Source organism: Hemiscyllium ocellatum, chromosome 19 (assembly GCF_020745735.1).
Source record: "Hemiscyllium ocellatum isolate sHemOce1 chromosome 19, sHemOce1.pat.X.cur, whole genome shotgun sequence".
Taxonomy (NCBI): Eukaryota; Metazoa; Chordata; class Chondrichthyes; order Orectolobiformes; family Hemiscylliidae; genus Hemiscyllium; species Hemiscyllium ocellatum.
Window position 1 is genome coordinate 37379424 of NC_083419.1, and position 19746 is coordinate 37399169.

A 19746-nucleotide genomic window follows, 5' to 3' on the forward strand; every position below is an offset into this window, starting at 1 on the left:
GGGGAGTCAGAAAGGTCATGAGGCTATTCAACTACAGTCGGAGCTTTATACCCGAGTTCGCATTATTGGCTGAACCGGTCCAGAGATTAATTAAAGGAGGCAAGCCTACCTTGGAGCCTGTAACCTGGGGGCTAGAACAGGAGAGGCATACAGTCAGCTAAAACTCGACTCATAATTACCCCCAGGCTAGGGCTGCCAGATCCCAGCAAGGATTTTCACATCCGCTGTAATAATGAGGGAGGTCACCCAAGACCATGGGAGCAGGAGAAGGGCCATAGGGTACTACTCAACTACAGAAGGACCAGTAGTCATTGGGTTGCCCTACTGCATAGCAGCCTTAGACTGTGCTGCTTGGGCCATTAGGGTAGTGAGCCCATAATAACGACAGAGAATGTTATCCTCCTCTCTAAACACACCCTAGTAGAGATGAGACACACAGGGAAACTGAGGGCTGTCTCCAATATGAGAAGGGCAAAGTGTGAGACATTTCTTTTATCCCCAAATCGGTCCATGGTAATAGTTAGGAATATGGGAAAAAAACCCAGCTGAGGGAATTCTAGACACAGGGGAACCGCAAACTGTGGGGATATAGATAGGGATGAAGATGAGGGGAGAGTCAAGGATACCCTTCCAGACACAGACGAGGAGACCCTCTTCATGACTGGGTCATGAAAATATGTAGCAGGGTTGCCTCCAACAGGATGGGCTGTGGTGAATGATAAGTTAGAAACAGTTATGTCTGGAAGGATTGATGGAAATCAGTCCGTGCAGGTAGCACTCACCAAAGCACTGGAACTAACAAAAAGAAAAACCGTGAATATATAGACAGACAGTCAATATGCCTTCGGTGTAGTCCATGAAGATGGTTCACCACCACAGGGGGATTCTCTATCAGACACCAATTAAGGTTTCAGGCACTATTGCGTGCCAGTGAACAGCCAAAAGAGGCTGCAGTAATAAAAATAAAGGCCAATCAAAAGGAGCCAGCAAAAGACAGCCCAAACTGGCTAAAATTCAAAAGAATCAGTACTCCTGCAGATGCATGGTTTGTGCACAACATAACCCAGGGAGACCTATAAAAGTTAGGAGGGGACTCCAGCCAGACCAAGGGGACCCTGGGAACACCTTCAGATAGTTTTTACAGGGCCACGACCACCTTCCTGTGGGAAAACAATTCACCCGGTGGGTAGAGGCATTCCCGACCAAAAGCTGCACTGTGACCACTGTAGCCAGAATATTAGCGGAGTAAGTAATCCCGAGGTGGGGGGTACCCCTCCAGATCAACAATGACCATGGGACGCATTTTACAGGAAAGGTCATGAAGACCGTCTGCCAATTACTCAGCATTAGACAAAAATTTCACATTCCCTATCATACCCAGAGCTCAGGGATGGTAAAGAGAATGAATAGAACACTCAAAAAATACTTTAGCTAAGGCTATGCAAACCTTAGGCAGAACATGGGCTGAAGTGCTGCCAGCCATACTAATGAGATTAAGAGCCACCACGAATCAGGCAGCTGGGCTAACACCATATGAATTAATGAGCGGGCGAGCAATGCAATTGCCAGAGACAATAATTACAGGTGGCACCGAAGTGGGTCCACTAAAAGACAAAATCGGGCAGTCTGTGATAGAATTAAGCACCCTATTGAAAGGGATGTGGAAATCTGTAATTGATAAACAGGATAAAAAAGACAAGGCAGGGAAACTCGAAATCTTCCCTGAGGTCCCAGCAGCAAGAAACCATGTCCTGGCACGAGCATTGCCCGACAAACCAGGCTTTGTCCCAAAATGGAATGGGCCATAGGACGTGGTAATAAGTGGGGACACCTGTACCTGCACAAATATTAAAGGGAAAGGCACATGGAAGCACTGGACCCAACTAAAACTGTTTAAAGACTTCTGTGACCAAACTAATGTCATTGACCATTCCCCAGGTGCAGATAGGAACAGCGGACAAGACGGTCATCCTGGAGGGAGTACCAAAAACAACAGAACAAACCACACAGAAGCATGACTGCACCTCCTGCCAAAAACAAAGACCTCAACTGCAGAAATGTATATACCTGTATGTATTTTAGTGTGTTTAAAGGTCGCGATTGTCAGGAGCACGTCAGGATTTGAAGATAACCTCTTCTATAAAACCCACCTAAGTTTGCATGGATACTGTCTGCTACCCACGGGTGCGATGAGTAGAATCCCTATTTGTGGCCACCTTGTGACCTGTATACAGTAGACACCTCAGGAGTACCGTGTAAGGGGCAGATAGGAAAATACAAACGGGGACTGCAGAGTAGATGTGTGCAGCTGGGCAGGACCACTGGCTCATGGGGCTGGATCTCCCATTTAAAACCCGGTAATTACCCACTCTGTTTCACAGGGCAGGGATGGGGGTGCACTTATGCCCTGGTTCCCAAAAATGACTCATGCATCCAGGCACAATGCACTTATCAGCACTACAGTCACTAGGGGACAGTTTACCTGCACCTGCAGTGAGCAGGCGAGCTTGAATGTGACCATGGGCAGACAATTCATATGTGGTCAGTGCAATGGCACCCATGTCAGCTCTGCCACGTGGACATATTTGTTCGATGCTTACCAACATGTGGGGGGGGGGCAACCAAGGGATCAGAGGCGATACAGGTGAACAGACAAACGGAAGGACAGGACAATGTATGTTACTGAGCAGCAAAGGGATTTGTTTATCTACTTAAGAGGACTTATTGACAGATGCCCCAGACCTCCCAAACCTGTTCGCCGTAGGGACAATTGCACCACTTATTGTACCATATCCCAGCGGGGAGCATGTCCAGGGAAGGATAGTGACCCGCTCCATCAGCCCAGAGTTCTGTGCTGATTGGCAGATCCCCACCTTTTTTGGGGTCATCATTAAGGTATGGATTCTTGGGAAAATTACCTTGTATGTGGCCTGACTATCTTAGGCAATAATACCTCAAAAGCTCTGGAAGCAATTAATCCAGAATTTGCTGAACTCAGACTCTACACACAGCATCACGTTACGAGGTGGATTGTCAATTAGCACAGCAATGGGGAGTTTGTACAATTATTGGTGACAAATGTTAACACCCATGTTGTTGATGACTCTTATTACAGAAGCCATCAAGAATATCAGAGAGCAGCTAGATAATTTTCGACAGGGAGCCACAATTACAGACAGCAGGCTAAATTAGTTGATAGGTAAATCTTGGGGATCCTATTTGGCACACAGGATAGTTCTCTTCATTGCGCTCATGCTGGTATATTGAATGGGCCTGGGTGTTTAAATCTCTGATGTAAGGCGCTACTGATGAGAACTGTGCCAACAGCAAGAGTCACCACGGAAAAGCCCCCAACAAAATTGGCACTCCATGATACCCCTTGGGAGGAGAAGCTCCAAGAGATGATCTACCTCTACATGTAAATTGGGTGGTCTGCGGGGGATCTCTGAAATCAACTCCTTGACCACAAAGAGGGGAGTGAAGTGGGAGATGGCACGGGGCAGGGTGATACTAGTCACACGGATACACAAGATGGCCGCTGAGCCATAAGTTGGCCACTTGACATACAAAATGGCCGCTGGACCACAATATGGAGAGAGACAGCAGAGCAAACACAGATACTGCCTGGAGCCACCAGAATGCCAGCACAATGCATTCACAACCTAGTTGATTAGTTTAAGGGGGGTGGTAGAAATGCTAACAGTTTGATATAGACACAGTGCAAAGTGCAAATAGCCAGGGCTGCAGTAATTATCCTTCTCAGGAAGAGCGATTAGCACCCATTACTACAGCAATGGACTTCTGCGCAGACATTGAAATTGACAATGTCTGCGCAGAAACTGACAATGATTCTGTAACATTTACAATAAACAAACTATGTTACAATGATAGCAACTTCATCACTGATCTATTGTATCACAAAATGTATAAAAGCATCCTGACATGTGCTCCGAGTTGAGAAAGGATTTGCAGCTGACCACTGTGCTGCCCTGAAGAAGGGCTTATGCCCGAAACGTCGATTCTCCTGCTCCTCAGATGCTGCCTGGCCTGCTGTGTTTTTCCAGCAACACATTTTTCAGCACTGTGCTGTTGGTGTCTTTCTCTCTCCTAGGGTCCGGTATTTCCTTGTACAATAAATTCTGTCACTGAACCCCGACTCTGACTCCGCAGCTGATGATTTTCCCCACAACATTATAAAAGAACTTGGGAGAGATGCCAAGTAAAGAGAGTTTTATCTTTACTTTATTACAAAGTGTGCTACAATGTCAGTGATGACAGATCACATGAAACTAGAGCTATGGGATAGGCAAAAGTGAGGACTGCAGATGCTGGAGATCAGAGTCTAGATTAGAATGGTGCTGGAAAAGCACAGCAAGTCAGGCAGCACACAAGGAGCAGGAAAATTGACATTTTGGGCAAAACGCCCTTCATCAGGAATGAAGGCAGGGAACCTCTGGGGTGGAGCGATAATGGGAAGGGGGTGGGGCTGAAGAGAAGCTAGCCAAGAGTACAATAGGTGGATGGAGGTGGGGATGAAGGTGATAGGTCATAGAGGAGACTTAAGTGGATAGATGGGAAGGAAGTTTGGCAGGTAGGACCAGTCATGAGAATGGTACTGAACTGGAAGGTTGGAGCTGGGGTAAGGTGGGGGAGGGGAAATGAAGAAACTGGTGAAGTCCACATTGATGCCCTGGGGTTGAAGTGTTCCGAGGCGGAAAATGAGACGTTCTTCCTCCAGGCATCGGGTGGTAAGGGAGTGGCGACGGAGAAGGCCCAGGACCTGCATGTCCTCAGCAGAATAGGAGGGGGAGTTGAAATGTTGAGCCATGGGACAGTGGTGTTGATTGGTGCGCGTGTCCTGGAGATGTTCCCTAAAGTGCTCTGCAAGAAGGTGTCCAGTCTCCCGAATGTAGAGGAGACCGCATCAGGAGCAACGGATACAATAAATGACATTGGTGGATGTGCAGGTAAAACTTTGATGGATGTGAAAGGCTCCTTTAGGACCTTGGATGGAGGTGAGGGGGGATGTGTGGGCACAGGTTTTGCAATTCCAGTGGTGGCAGGGGAAGGTGCCAGGATGGGAGGGTGGGTTGTTGGGGGGGCAGCCTGACCAGGTAGTCACGGAAGGAGCGGTCTATGCAGAAAGTGGAAAAATGTGAGGAGGAAAAGATATCCCTGGTGGTGGGGTCCATTTGGAGCTGGAGGAAATGTTGGAAGACGATACGGTTTATGCGAAGGTTGGTAGGGTGGAAGGTGAGGACCGGGTGTTAGGTCCGTATTTTGGTTGGAGGGGTAGGGTTTGAGGGTGGGGGTGCGGGACATGGATGGGACACACAGGAGGGCATCTTCAACCACATGGGAAGGGAAATTGCAGTCTTTAAAGAAGAAGGCCATCTGGTGTGTTCTGTGGTGGAACTGGTCCTCCTGGGAGTAGATACTGCAGAGGTGGAGGAATTGGGAATACAGGATAACATTTTTGCAGGAGGTAGGATGTGAAGAGGTGTAATCCAGGTAGCTGTGGGAGTCGGTAGATTTGTAAAAAATGTCAGTATCACTTAGGTCGTCATTGATGGAGGTGGAGAGGTCCGGTGGGGGGGGAGGTGACAAGGTGTCTGAGATGGTTCAAGTGAATTTAAGGTCAGGGCAGAATGTGTTGGTGAAGTTGATGAACTGCTCAACCTCCTCGCCGGAGCACGAAGTGGCAACGATGCAGTCATCAATGTAGCAGAGGAAGAGGTGGAGAGTGCTGCCGGTGTAACTATGGAAGATGGACTGTTCTACATAGCCGACAAAGAGACAGGCACAGCTGGGGCCCATTCGGGTGCCCATGGCTACCCCTTTTGTCTGGAGGAAGTGGGAGGATTCAAAGGAGAAGTTTTTAAGAGTGAGGACCATTTCAGCCAACCGAATGAGAGTGTCAGTGGAAGCGTACTGTTGGGACATCAGGAGAGCAAGAAACAGAAGGCTTGGAGGCCCTGGTCATGGCGGTTGGAGGTGTAGAGGGATTGGATATCCATGGTGAAGGTGAGGCATTGGGGGCTGGGGAAACGGAAGTCTTGGAGGAGGTGGAGGGCATGGATGGTGTCTTGAACATATGTGAGGAGTTCCTGGACTGGGGGGATAGGACAGTATCGAGGTAGGTGGAGATGAGTTCTGTGGGGCAGGAGTAGTCTGAGACAATGGGTCAGCTGGAGTGGTCAGGCTTGTAGATCTTGGGAAGGAGGTAGAGTTCCAATTGAGACATCCTCTGTGGCCATTTTATGGAAATAGTTATGTTTAACAAAGTCTTTCACTGATCACTCACACAAGTGTATATCTCATATTATGCACAAATACCTAATGTTAAGTTCCAATATCTTCCAAACTCTTAAACAATTCAACTATTGCTTCTTTGTGGATGGCAATTTCTTCAGGCCTGTCGATCATGTTGTATATTGTGATGTTTTATTAAGTAAGAGATTTCCTTCACATTGCAGCAAGTGAGTTGAGACTTGTGAAATTTGTATCTACTCAATGTGCTGTGTAACAATTATTTGCATAACCCTAACATGTTTTTTGTAATAGAGTTTTTTAAAATGTTGTAATTGTACCAGCCTCCACACTTTTTAACATTCTGTGCAAACTGTTGCGATCTCTACTAATGGTACTAATGGTCAAGTCAGATTCAAGAATAAAATCTGGCTTGTTAGTTTTTTTGTTTAGTTAGTTAACATGATGGTTGGTCACTGAAAGATATCCACACAAGGCTGCAGGTATTCAACACAAGGGAAAAATTTAGAAGACATTTAGCAGGTTCAATACACACAGCAAATCAAGGTTTCCATAATTTTCCTGACAAGATCAGACACTCAAATCCAGAGAACTCACATCTCTGTTTTAACCTAATAAAATAAATTAACATTGTATATTTAACAGTTAGCTGACTTATTTCTTTTTCTGGAGAACTGTGGAAAAAATTCAGTCCTTCCCAAGTCTGTGAACATGAAGTTGTCACAAATCTGAGAGCTTAAACCTTCTAAACTTTAATAATCTGCAGATTTCAAATCAAACTCTTCTGTTTTGGAAGCTTGAGTTGACTGGTTCCCTCAAATTCCCCGAACTCCTTCAATGAGAAAAACTAAAGCTTCCTTATTCACTCATTTTACATTTTCTGACTGAATTTAAAATTCTTGCTCAATCTTCTGTCCTTCTCAACTTAAAAACAAAACTCATAACGTTTATTCATTTCCCATCATAAACCCAACAGTATTAACATCTTTTCATTAACACTACAGGGATCTATAGACACCCCTTTCTGACAGATGCTGGAGTTAGGTCACTGTGTCAAAATAGATCTTTGACCATTTGATTTGTAAAAGGGAACCCATCACAAAAATAACCAACACCTTCCTGCCTCCATTTTGAAATCCAAAATTCCAAAAATGATATTAGTACATCACACAATATAAAACAATTTATGTAGGACAGACAAGGACAAACTATTTCCTTAAGAGATAGGAAGCAAAGGATATTAAATGGAGTTCAGGCACAGTCCAACCATTATCGAGTTGTAAGACAGAGCAGATTCAAGCCCTTAAGAACCTGCTTCTGTATTCTTATGTCATCTGCCTTGAAAATATGCAAAGATCATTATTACAAGTTCGTTGGTTTGAATCATACTTTATGGTCACCAATAAGAGTCATATTTCTTGAATGATTGTAACATGCTTCACTCCTAATTTTTGTGCACTAAAGATCATTGAATTCAAGGTTATTAGATCATGGCACCAACAAAAAAATGACTAGTACACTTGTTAAGGTCAGGAAGCAATCTAGGTAAAGGGTGAAACAGTTGGAAAAATACGTAAATTAATTACAAAATTATAATTTAATCACATACTCGTAATTAGTTTGGAAAGTTAATTTAACAGTACAAAACATGTAGAGTGTGGTACTTACATTGTTGCATGAAGTCATACACGTGGAAAATTTTACAACTCACCCCCATTTGAACAGCCAATACACTCATTCAACACATTTTCCTCTTGTCTAGATTAGAGTGGTGCTGGAAAAGCACAGCAGGTCATGCAGCATCTGAGGAGCAGGAAAATCGATGTTTTGGGCAAAAACCCTCAATCAGGAATGAGGCAGGGAACCTTCTTACCTCTTGCAAAAATGTTATCCTGTATTCCCAATTCCTCCACCTCTGCAGTATCTGCTCCCAGGAGGACCAGTTCCACCACAGAACACACCAGGTGGCCTTCTTCTTTAAAGACCACAATTTCCCTTCTCCACCCCGAATGCTCCCTGCCTCATTCCTGATGAAGGGCTTTTGCCCAAAATGTTGATTTTTCTGCTCCTCGGATGCTGCCTGACCTGTTGTGCTTTTCTAGCACCATTCTAATCTAAACTCTGATCTCCAGCATTTGCAGTCCTCACTTTTGCCTATATTTCCCTCTTGTACTCATGCCTCTTAGTAAATTCCAAAGAATGGTGTCATCCTCTCCTCTCCACACAAGCCATTAGGAGTATTCACACCTCATTGCTTTCTCTCCTTGTAGAAATGAGCACACTACCTATCCAGGCGCAAAACGCCAAAGTGACAGGCACGTTAACTGCTATTGGCAAAATGTGCCCACCTGGGCCACTGGGAAGGAGGAGATATTTTCCAGAAGGCTGCAGAGATCAGCCCTGAGGGCCTGAGCTTTGTGAGGCACCAGCACTCAGATATATACTGAGGGAGCTGATCCTCTGTCTGGAGGCCATTGGTCTCTTAAAGGCCATGGTTGAAGCTTATCAGTGTAATCAATCAAATTCAGCTCACTGAAGAAGCTATTCACACTGTGCACTCATCTCTGTGACCCTGAAAACTTCTGATCCTGTAGTAAAACCGTGAACCTTTTGAAATCAAGGAATTCATAGTTAATAAGACTCTGAATTGACTTTTAACTACATCAATGGTTTTTCCATCACACCTACAAGGTATCCTCAAGAGACTTGCAAACTGCCCCAGAAAAAGCTGAAGACAGCAGCATCACACTGGGATGCAGAATTATCTTCAGTTTCTCTGATTTTCCCAACCCACACATTCTGGAAATTGCCTCCACTAGGCTGGAAAACATTTGCCCTAAAAGCAGACAATCCGGCCCGACAGGTTCATGCCAGCATTTTCACTCCACATGTACATGCTTCCGACTATATAAATCTAACCCCATTATTATCTCCTTCTCTTCCTTTCTCCCCAACTGCTTATCTAATTTACCTTTAAATGCATTGATGTGATTGCCATCATTACTTCTTGCCAGAGCATTCCAGATTCCAAGTATTCCTTAGATAAAGGAACTTATCTTTAATTTTCAGTAAGATTGAGGAGGCCATTCTACTTTTATGCTTTTCAATTTTAGACACACTGAAAGTGAGAACTGTATCTGCATGACCAAAATACAAGCTCTTTCATACTTTTAAGATCTCGATTTGATCACCCCTTACTCTTCTCTTTTCCAGAGGAAAGAATCAATCTGTTCAGCCTTTCCGGATATGTTAATTCTCTGAGTTCTCGCATCATTCTCGTGAATCATTATTATCTTTATCGTCTTGGTTTCCATATTATTGTACAGTGCTACAAGTGTGTTCGAACCATCACAGTTTAATATAATTTCTCTACTTATCAATTCTTCCCTTCCAAAAATGATCTGTGATTCTTGTTTTTTTTTCTCTGAATAATTTTATTGAAGTGCATGCCTATTTTTTATGATTTGTGTATCTAATCCCTTAGGTTCTCTAGCTCTTTTATCCCACTTGGACTCTGGCTATCAAATCATGAAGCAACTTTCTTACTCTTCCTAATAAAATGGACCACTTCAGAAAACTGATATTCAAACTTATTTGTCAATTATATACTCATTCTGAAAGTTACTGATATCTTCCTTCATGTTGTCAGATTCTTCCTCTGCATTAAATATACCCTCAAATCCTCTGGGCAGAAGGTAAATTCTAGAAACTAAAGGAATTGCCAGAAAGATTGTTCTGTTCACCATTTTAGCTGCATTTCAGAAAGTCTATCTGCATATCAAAATTGGTAAAGACAATTTCAAAGGCATTGGGAGTTGGATCGTGAGATCATCCTAAAATAAGAAGCTGTAAATTTATAAGCCAGACAACAGAAAAGACCCCAAAACATTATAGTACACTTAATCAGTTTTCTACACCCTGAGGACTATGTAACACTGTAAAAGGTGACAATGTTGCAAGTTTTAGAGGCACAAAGATTGGTCAAAGAAACAAAATCTACCCTCACTACATAAATAATTAATAATGATCTAAGCTTTTAGAATTTGTAAAGATGTCTTAGTGGGAATGCAAGGTATTTTGTGCAAGTTCAGGACTGAAAAAATCAGTAAACATGATTGAAAACTGAAAATATTGTAAGCTAAATTTAGCCAAAGAACATCTTCACACTTGTTGAATTATGGAACACACTGCCACCTAGTGCAATCAGTACTTACTCAAATAAAGTTTTAAAAAGGATAAAGCATCGATGGTTTCAGCAGACGGAAAGGATTAAGGATTGAAAGAAAAATGAAAAATGATCATATTAAATCCTGAAATAGAATAAAAACAACCAGGCAAAAATTGCCTCTTCTTCCGACACATTTTGTCCTGTCTTTTACATTTTCTGTTCTCTTTAGGCCATGTTCTTCATATGCATCACTGGCTCTCCCTATGTTGTCTTGGTATGAAAGGCAGAACAACAGGTGTGTCTTCTCTGAAGTCGATATGCTCAGCATTGAAGCATCAAAAACTCAAAATGAGTTCCATTTAATAGAATTTATTGTTTGTATGCCTGACAACAGATTCCTGATGCAACTGCTATATTCAGGACTCAGTCACGGGCAAGAGACTTCCCAGAACAGCAAAAAAGCTCTGGGATTGTGCCAAAGCATCTCTAAAAAGGTAAAACAACCCCATCAGCTGACGGGAGACTCTGGCTTGTGACAAATCAGAATAAAGAAGGTTCACACGGGAAACCAGTGAACTGGGTTTCAACCTATCCCAAAATGGCTGGGAGTCAAGTGGAATTCAGAAGTAAGGTTACTGGGCATGAAACATTAAATCGTCATAAATGCTACCAAACCTGCTGTGCTTTCCCAGCAACTTCTGTTTTTGCTTCTACAGATGGTGAGAAAAGAGGAAGGGCTGAGGCTGGTGCAGTGGTTAAGGGGAACAAGTCAAATAGTCAAGCCAGACAAGAGCTTGGCAGAGATTGAGGTAAGATTGATAACTTAAACTGCATTTACTTCAATGCAAGAGGCCTGACAGGTAATGCAGATGAACGTAGGGCACCGTTGGGAACATGGGACTGGAACATCATAGCTGTTGCAGAATTGTGGCTCAGGGACAGACGGGACTAGCAGTTCAATGTTCTGGGGTATAGATGCTATAGGAAGGAATAGAAAGGGAGGAAAAAGAGGAGGAGGGAGGTGTTTTGGTCAGGGATAACATTACAGCAGTGCTTAGGAAGGATTTTCCTAGGAGATTGTTCAGTGAAGTTATATGGGTGGAACTGAGAAATAAAAAAGGGATGATCCCGTTGTTGCGATTATATTATAGGCTCCCCAATAGTCAGCAGGAAATTGAGAAACAAATATGTAAAGAGATCTCAGATATCTGTAAGAATAATTGGGTTGTAATGGTAGGGGATTTTAACTTTCCAAACATAGACTGGGACTGTCAAAATGTTAAGGATGGAGAGGAATTTGTTAAGTGTGTACAAGAAAACTTTCTTATTCAAAACGTGGATGCACCTACTAGAGAAGGAGCAATACTTGACCTTCTGTCCAGAAATAAGGCAGGGCAGGTGAATGAAGTGTCAGCGGGGGAAAACTTTGGGGCAAGTAATCATAATTCTATTAGTTTTAAAATAGTTATGGAAAAAGATAGCAGTAATCAAAATGTTAGAAGTTCTAAACTGGAATAAGGCCAATTTTGTCAGTGTGAGACAGGACTGTCAAAATTTGATTGGGTGAGGCTATTCACAGGTAAAGGGATGTTGGGAAGTGGGAGGCCTTTAAGAATAAGATAGTGAGAGTTCAGGGACTGTATGTTCCTGTTAGAGTGAAGGACAAGGCTGAGAGGTGTAGGGAATGCTGGGTGACTAGAAAAATTGAGACTCTGGTCAAGAAAAAGAAGGAGGCATATATAAGATATGGACAGCTGGGATCGAGTGAATCCCTAGAGGAGTATGAGCATAGCAGGAGGGCAAAAGGGGACATAAGTTAGCTTTAGAGAATAGAGTTAAGGAGAATCCAAAGAGATTGTATAAGTACGTTAAGGGCAAAAGAGTAATAAGGGAGAGAACAGGGTCCCTTAAAGATCAATGTGACCATGTATTTGTCGAACCTTAGGAGATGGGTGAGATACTAACTAAATATTTTGCGTCAGTATTTACTGAGGAGAAGGACATGGAAGCTTGACAAAAATAATAATGATACCTTGAAAAGAGTTCATTTTACAGAAGAGATGCTGGACATCTTAAAATGCATATGGATGGATAAATCCCCGGGACTTGATTAGGTATATCCCAGTACATTATGGGAAACCAGGAAAGAGATTGCTGTGTCTCTTGCTGAGATATTTGCATCATTGACAGCCATGGATGAGGTGCTGAAAAACTGGAGGCTGGCTAATGTGGTCCTACTATTTAAGAAAGGCGTAAAAAGCCAGGGAACTATAAGCTAGTGAGCTTTACATCAGTGATGGGTAAGATATTGGAGGGATTCTGTGAGACAGGATTTACATGCACTTGGAAAGGCAAGGACTGATTAGGGATAATCAGCATTGCTTTGTGGATGAGAAATTGTGTCTCACTAACTTGTTTGTTTTTTTTTGAAGATGTGACAAAGACAATTGTTGAAGGCAAAGTGGTAGATGACAATATGGACTTCAACAAAATGTTCAACAAGGTTCTGCATGGTAGACTGGTTAGCAAGGTTAGATCACATAGGATCTGGGGGAGCTAGCCAATTGGATACCAAATTAGCTTGAAGATAGAAGACAAAAAGTGGTGATAGAGGGTTGCTTTTCTAAAGGCCTGTTGACCAGTGTTGTTGCACAAGGATCAATGCTAAGTCCTTTACTTTTTGTCATTTATGTAAAGATTTGGATATGTATATAGGAGGTATGATTAGTATGTTTGTATATGACAGCTAAACAGATGTTGTAGTGGACAGTGAAGAAGATTACCACAAAGTACAAAGGGACCTTGATCAGAGTGGCCAGTTGCCCATGGAGTGGTAGATGGAGTTTAATATAGATAAATGTGAGGTGTTGTATTTTGATAAGGCAAACCAGGTCAGGACTTATACAGTTAGTGGTAGGGACTTGGTGAGTGTTGTCAAACAAAGAGACCTAGATGTGCAGGTGCATACTTTGAAAGTGGAGTCGCAGGCAGACAGCGTGGTGAAGGAGGAGTTTGGCATGCTTCCCATCATTAGTCAGAATATTGAGTTTAGGAGTTGAGATGTCAAATTGTGGTTGTACAGGACATTGAAAAGGCCACTTTTTTAGAATACTATGTACAATTCTGGTTGTCCTTCTATAGGAAAGAGGCTGTTAAATTTGAAAGGATGCAGAAAAGATTTACAAGCATGTTGTCAGGACTGGAGGGTTGAGTTATAGGGAGAATTTGAATAGGCTTAGGCTTTTTTCCCCTGGAGTATTGGTGGCTGAGGGTGATGCTATAGAGATTTATAAAATCACGAAGGGTATGGATAGGGTGAATAACCAAGGTCTTTCTCCTAGAATGGGGTGTCCAAAACTAGATGCAGTCGGTTTAAGATGAGAGGGGAAAGATTTAAAAAGGATCTGAGAAGTGACTCCTTCATACAGAGGGTGATGCATGTATGGAACAAGCTGCCAAAGGAAGTGATGGAGGCTGGTACAATTTCAACATTTGAAAGGCATCTGGACGGGTATATGATAGGAAGGGCTTAGAGTCTAAACATAGATACAACTCAGTTCATTCTTCCATCATCATGGAGAAGAGGACAGGCTTGTTAAACATGAGGCTCTGATACTTTGACAAAGCATGCTGTGCCTTCATAATTGAAGTAGGCAAAGAAGGGATGTAATGGACTCTAAAGAGCTGGCAGAAGGGCAGCAGTCTTCCAAGGAGGAAGATGAGCGAGAGGTGTCTATGCAGTTCTGGAATCCAGATTATAGGAGGAATGTGATTGCACTGGAGAGGGTACAGAGGAAATTTACAGGCATGTTGCCTGGGCGGCGAGTTTCAGTCATGAAAAGAAATTAGACAGAATGGGGAGTCTTTTTCTTCGAGTAGAAGAGATTTGGAGGGGACATGATAGAGATGCACCAATCATGACATGCATATTAGGAAAGACCAGGAGAAACCTTTCCCCTTGTGGGAGAGACCAACAAACTGGAGGCATATATTTAAGGTGAGGAGCTGACAGTTTAGAGGAGATATGAGGAAAACCTTTTCCACCCAGAGGGTGGTGGGAATCCAGAACCTCTTGCAATGGTGGTAGAGGCAGAAACCCTCATAACACTTACAAAGTATTTAGATGTGCACTTATGATGCCAAGGCTTCAAAACTATGGGCCAAGTGCTGAAAAATAGTTTTAGAATAGTTAGGTGGTCGATTTTGACCTAAGGAGATGCAATGAACTAAAGGGCCTTTTGCTGTATATCTCTTTGACTCTATGAGGACATTGAGCAAGAGGAACATTGCCTTCAGCTTTACACAGCAGTATAACACAGGCATGCCAAGCTAACCAGGATTTAATTGACATTTGGTTCTAGGAGATGTGAACTCAGTGCAACGATCAGTCGCTGACTGTAAGTGTAAACCTACTCAAAAGACAAGCAGTTCCTAGTTACTTCAAAAAGCAAATGTAGTTTTTGATTGATTGAATTTTGTTACTTTTTGCTGTTACTGAATAAATGTGAACCTTTTCAACAACATGGGCGATACAGTGGCTCAGTGGTTAGCACTGCTGCCTCACAGCGCCAGGGACCTGGGTTCGATTCCACCCTCGGGTGACTTTGCAGAGTTTGCACATTCTCCCCGTGTCTGCGTGGGTTTCCTCTGGGTACCCCAGTTTCCTCCTACATTCCAAAAGATGTGCAGGTCAGGTGAATTGGCCAAGCTAAATTGTCCATAGTGTTAGGTGCATTAGTCAGGGGTAAATGTAGCGAAATTAGTCTGGGTGGGTTACTCTTTGGAGGGTCAGTATGGACTTGTTGGGCCGAAGGGCCTGTTTCCACACATAGGGAATCTAATCTAAACAATTTGAAGGCTTTGCAGTATGTTTTGCCCCCCCACTGAACAATCAGAAGATGTTAGGCTACACTATGTGTTGGGAAATCTTAGCACTCCCTTAGGTAGGGTCCAAGACGGATGACATTAAGAATAGGTAACATTTTATGGCTTTGTTCCTAACTAGCAGTCCACTGGCAAATGTGCACTTGCATTTGCAATGAAGTGTTAGCTAGGCCACCTATTTGCCCTGAGAATCATTTATTTTTTGGTTCCCTTCCTGCCACATGCATGGTGAAGGAAAACTCTGGCTGGCAGTGCTTGACCTGGTGCTGGGCTTGAGTTTGAAAATGGCACCAAGGCTGGGAATCCTGGGAAGTCCCAGCAATGGTGAGTATTTCCACCTCTGGTGAGAAAGAAGATAGGACTGATGAGGCACCAAAGAGATGCAATGCCTAGCTAATGTAAGATTTGCAAAAAATTCAATGAGTTTATCAGATTCTCTGCCGGTTACATTAATTCAATAGCTAAAGCTTATAGTAATTGATACAGCAAATAAAAATTTTACAATTTAGTGTGTTGCTCTGGTGAGTTAGAATAGTGTGATTTCATTATTATATATCCATAAAATTGGGATGAATATTTAAATTGTGACTCCCATTACATTATCAACCTGTTTCCATAGTAATTTAACACCATGAGCCTAAACATGCACTCTTGACACAGCTTGTGCATTGAATTTATGGCAATGGCACACAGAACATTATCTATCGGGTCCTTTAAGTATTGTATTGCTGTTACATTTCCAATACATTTTGCAGAAAGCACTGGTGTTGAGGCTGCAGATTGTAGGAGTGCTAATGAGGAGGTGGTATGCTCAAAACAAAACGAGCAGACTGTGAGGTTAAACAGCATTTAGCACTGATTTGGTGCCAACGTCCTCTTTTGTTTTGTAAATACTTTTCTGAATTTGGAAAAAACTTTTGCCTGCATTATCATCACATAAAGCAATCATCAGTTGAGGTGCTCTTGACGTCTCATTGCTGCTGAAGAATGGGTGGTACCTCTACATTCAGTGGTTGGAGGCATTTACAAAAGTTGTTGGATTCAAAAGGAAGCAATACTGGACAATGACAAGAAGGTCACAGATGTGTAGAGGCTTGTTAGCAGAAAGCCTGCTTTCACTAGTGAGGGGTCTTTTTTTACAGTTCTTCTCAGGTTGCAATACAACTGGGATATGGAGTACAATTGGCAGACAGGTGAAGCCATACGCACTGCAAGATACAGAAGGATTGTGAACAGAAATTCAGCCACAAAGGTCTTTCAAAAACAATTGTAAAAATCTTTGTCCTTAGGAGAAATAAATTTCAATCAAAACCAAGAGTTAAGGAAAACTAATGCCTCCTTCATTCCATGATTTGAAGTTGAATGATAATAGAGACTTATTTCTGCCTGCTTTGATGGATGGTAATTCAGCTGTTAGAAATCCAGTCCTGATTAAAAAATGTTCTTATGGAACAGACATAAAAATATTTTGAAGTGCTTAGTGGATGAATGAGAGGGCAAAAGTTTCCTCCTCTGAAATTATATGTAAAATCTCACTGGACTAGCATTTTTAATTGTGAACTGCATATTTCATTCCATAAAATAACTAGAGAAATTAATTGCTTGACATTTTACACGTACATTTCTAAACTATGGACTGATCAGCAAAATCGATTTTCTATGTAATTATGCAGAGGAAAGTTCTCAAGCTCACAACGACGTGTTATTTGTTCATGAGATTTGAGTTGTCACTGGCAAAGCCAACCTTTATTAATATTTGCACAGATTTTGTCCAGGTGATCATTTATAAATTCTACTCTATTATACTTTTTATATCGAAGGCTGCAGGAACATATTCTGATTCTCAGTGCAACCAACCAAATCACAAATACTATCCAACCTGCTTCATCTGGCCAAATGCTCTCACAGATGATACAATTTCTTCTAAAACCTGTAACATTGAAGCCTCATTGCACCAAATTCGGCATTTAGATCACTCAGACCATATTAATTGCAATTGAATTCAATTCCACTCATAACTGTGCATTTATTCAGGCCAAGCAGATATCAAATATACAGGGAAATTTACATTCTTGCAACTACATAAAGCATCATTGCTGCCAGGTCAGTTTCTATTCTGATGTTTCGGAACTACTGTTGTATTTATTGGATACAATGCATTAGCTATTTTTATAGCATGAAATCACAGGGCATGTGTTGAGGAAGATTATATAATAAACTTACAGTTTGTAAAATTATAGTTCTGATCTGTGCTTTAAGGAATTTGTGTGTTAATAGCATTTGAACACCAGGGAAAAAAACCACAACAACCTTTTCTGCCTACGTACACATCTCAATGGTAATGAACTGTTTACAAATTTCTACATGCCAAGGGATAATTAACACAACTATTAGATGTTTCTTGCATTTAATTAAACCAAATGCGCAGTCTTGAAAATAACAATGATAAGTTTGATCTGAATGTGGCTTGCAGTTCAGTACAATGAAAGGACATTGGGATATAGTGCCTCTTTCAAAGCAAATTGGAAGTTGGAATTCCACCACAAATCATGGACATATTGGAAGTTAGAAGTAATAAGTTCAACAATTTATTTTAAAGTACTCCATATCTAAATCTGTTAAAGCAGCATACAAGCTGGACTGATTTTAACAGCTAGGCCTCATTAACTTCTTATTTGCAAATCTCAGCCACTGGAATACTGGCTGGAAGCAACTGTTTGACCATTAAAATTAAGTAATAGGAAGCTGTTTTGTAGGATATTGTCATGAATATAAGGTAAACATATTGGATGGAAAATCCCACAAAGGAGGAATCCCAAAGGCAAGGAAGTCCATGTTTTCTTGGTAGAGCTTAAAGGCTCAACCTTGCTCGTCTAGTCCCATAAACAAATTAAAAAATAATAAACTTACTTAACTCGTCCGTACTTGCTAAAAAAAAAGGCTAACATTGCTCCCCTACTCAAACCTTAGGTTAGAATTACACATCTAGCCCCAAACACATCAACAGAGCTGCATCTGGAGTTCAATCCAGACAAGTGTGAGGTGATGCATTTTGGGAAGTCTAGAGCGAATTATGCAGGTTATCAGAAGAGCCTTGGGAAACGTTGATGAGCAGAGAGATCTGGGAGTTCAGGTCCAATGTACCCTGAAGGTTGCTGCACAGGTGGATAGAGTGGTCAAGAAGGGATATGGTATGCTTGCCTTCGGTGGATGGGGTATTGACTATAAGAGCTGGCAGGTCATGTTAAAATTGTACAAGACACTGGTTCGGCCGCATTTAGAACACTGTATATAGTTCTGGTTGACACTTTACCAAAAGGATGTGGACGCAAGTTTACGAGGATGTTGCCTGATATGGAAGGTGCTAGCTATGAAGAGAGGTTGAGTAGGTTAGGATTGTTTTCATTAGAAAAAAGGAGATTGAGGGGGAACCTGATTGAGGTCTACAAGATCATGAAGGGTATAGACAGGGTAGAGATAAGCTTTTTCCCAGAGTGAAGGATTCAATTGTGAGAGGTCACGCTTTCAAGGTGAGAGGTGAAAAGTTTAAGGGGGAGAAGCACGGCAATTGTTTTACACAGATGGTGGTAGGTGCCTGGAATGCATTGCCAGCAGATGTAGTAGAGGCAGGCACAGTAGATTCGTTTAAGACACGTCTAGACTGATGCATGAGTAGGTGGGGGGCAAAGGTTACAGATGCTTAGGAATTGGGCAGCGGGTATAGACAGTGGATTTGGATCGGCTAAGGCTTGGAAGGCCGAAGAACCTGTTACTGGGCTGTAAATTTTCTTTGTCCTTTGTTTTTTATCTGCATGTTTGAAAATGGATACCGTTAATTAGGGGAAAGTGTCTTCATCAGGACTGGACTGGACTAATTCACTGAATTAATTCATTTCATTTGATAGCATCCAGGTTTGGCAAGTCAAAACGGAGTCATGCTTTTATGTCATCAATACATTCCTTATAATATATACAACACAATACAGCACAGGAACAAGCCTTTCAGCCCATCAAGCCTGCACTGATTCCAATCCTTATTTGTACTGACTATGTATTGCCCATGCGCAGTTTTTATCCCTCTGTTCTCTTCCCATTTATGTGTCTATCAAGATACACCTTAAATGTTACTAAGGTGCCTGCTTCCCCACATCGACTGGCAGTGCATTTTCAGGCACTCACCACCCTCTGTGTGCAAAATGTTCCCTGCACTTCTTCCCTAAAATTCCCTGTCTCACCTTGAACCTGCGCCCTCCTGTAGTTAACCTTTCCAACCCGGGAAAAAGCCTCTGGCTATCCACCCTGTCTAGGCATCACATAATTTTGTAGACCTCTATCAAATCGCCCCTCAGCCTCCGTCCTTCCAGTGAAAACAATCTGAGCTTATCCAAGCTCTCCTCAGAACTAAAACCATCCAGGCCAGACAA